We start from the raw sequence: 1,965 nt of genomic DNA, 5'->3' as shown, positions 1-1,965 counted from the left end.
TTCTGGGTCTTTCTTTATGGTCCTTTTTTGAAGTCTATTTTGTCTGCTATGAGTATTGCTACCCCGGCTTTTTTTTTTTTTCTTGTTCGTTTGCTTGGAAAATTTGTTTCCAGCCCTTCACTTTTCATCTGTGTAGGTCTTTTCTCCTGAAATGGGTCTCTTGTAGGCTGCATATGTGTGGGTCATGCTTTATTATCCATTCAGCTATTCTATGTCTTTTGATTGGAGCATTTAATTTATTTACGTTTAATGTTATTATTGATAGGTGCTTATTCATGGCCATTTTTGTACCTGTGTTCCTCTCTGTGTCTCTCTTTTCCTTCCTTTCCTTAAAGCAGTCCTTTTAGCATCTCTTGCAGAGCTGGGTTGGTAGAGGCGTATTCTTTTAGACTTCTTTTGTCTTGGAAGCTCTTTATTTGGTCTTCTCTCTTGATTGAGAGCCTTTCTGCGTAAGGTAGCCTTGGTTGCAGGCCTCTGGTTCTCATTACTTGGAATATTTCTTGCCATTCTCTTCTTGCTTGGAGTGTTACCACTGAGAAGTCAGTTGCTAACCTTATTTGGGCTCCCTTGTATGTTACTTCCTTTTTCGCCCTTGCTGCCTTTAAGATTCTCTGTTTGTCTTGGAATTTTGGCATTTTAATGATGATGTGTCTTGAAGTGGGCCTCTTTGGATTCCTCTTGATTGGGACTCTCTATGATTCCTGAATTTGTGTGGCTTTTTCTCTCATCCAGTTAGGGAAGTTTTCCATCATTACTTTTTCAAATAGATTTTCTATCCCTTCTTCTTCTTCTTCTTCTCCTTCTGGTATCCCTATTATTCAGATATTATTACATTTCATATTTTCTTGCATTTCTCTTAATCCCTTTTCATTCTTTCTGAGTCTTTTTCTTTTTCTTGCTCTTTCTGAGGGTTTTTTCTACTTTGTCTTCCAACTCACTGATCCGATCTTCTGCTTCATCGATCCTGCCTTTAATTTCTTCTACTCTGTTCTTCAGTCCAGAAATTCTATTCTTCATTTCCTGTTGTCTCTTGCTGATAATTTCTATTTCCTTTTTCATTTTGATATAGTTTGCAGTGAGTTCATTGTAACTCCCCTGTAGTTTCTGGTAGCTCATTGTGAGCTCTTTGAACTTCCTGATAACCAGTGCTTTGAATTTAATATCTGATAGTTGACTTGCCTGTTTCATCTAACATTCTTTCTGAGGCTTCCTCCTTTCCTTTCATTTGGGGATTGTCTCTTTGTCCTTCCATTGTTTGTGAGACTATTATTGTTAGCCTCAGCTTCTCAAAAATGTGGAATGAGCCCTGGCTGGTACAGTTCAGTGGATTCAGCATGGGCCTGTGAAGCAAAGGTTCAATTCCCAGTCAGGGCACATGCCTGGGTTGCAGGCCAGTTCAGGGGAAACATGAGAGGCAACCATACATTGATATTTCTCTCCCCCCTCCTTTCCTTCCCCTCTAAAGATAAATAAATAAATTTTTTTAAAAAATATATGGAATGCTTCACAAATTTGCATGTCATCCTTGAACAGGGGCCATGCTAATATTCTCTGTATCATTCTAATTTTAGTGTGTGTGCTGGCAAAGCGAGCACCACAACATATATTTAAGTCTTTCATCCACCTTGAATTTATTTTTGTGTATGGTGTAAGTTTGTGTTTAAGTTTCATATTTTTTGTATATAGCTGTCCAGATCTATCAACACCACGTGTTGAAGAGGCTATTTTTACTCCATTTTATGCTTCTTCCCCTTTGTCAAATATTAACTGACCATAGACACTTGGGTTTATTTCTGGGCTTGTTAGTCTGTCCCATTGGTCTAGGTGTCTGTTCTTATGCCAGTAACAAGCTGTTTTGATTAAAGTGGCCCTGTAATACAGTTTGGTATCAGGTACTGTGACCCTTCCTCCTTTGTTCTTCTTTCTCAAACTTGCTGCAGCTATTCTGGGTAATTTATGGTTCCA

At 38.5% G+C, this 1,965-nt stretch overlaps 1 non-coding gene across 1 annotated transcript; it reads right to left on the bottom strand.

Moving 5' to 3' along the window:
- Positions 1 to 1,488: 1,488 nt before the first annotated feature.
- Positions 1,489 to 1,595, bottom strand: LOC119057985 (U6 spliceosomal RNA). Its single transcript, XR_005084174.2, has one exon. It is a non-coding gene; the product is annotated as a U6 spliceosomal RNA (small nuclear RNA).
- Between the last annotated feature and the right edge of the window lie 370 nt (positions 1,596 to 1,965).

This window comes from Artibeus jamaicensis, unplaced genomic scaffold, assembly GCF_021234435.1.
Source record: "Artibeus jamaicensis isolate MK-2021 breed Jamaican fruit bat unplaced genomic scaffold, CSHL_Jam_final contig_469, whole genome shotgun sequence".
NCBI lineage: Eukaryota > Metazoa > Chordata > Mammalia > Chiroptera > Phyllostomidae > Artibeus > Artibeus jamaicensis.
The sequence above is the reverse complement of the archived record's forward strand: the minus strand, read 5'-3'. Positions and strand labels throughout refer to the sequence as shown.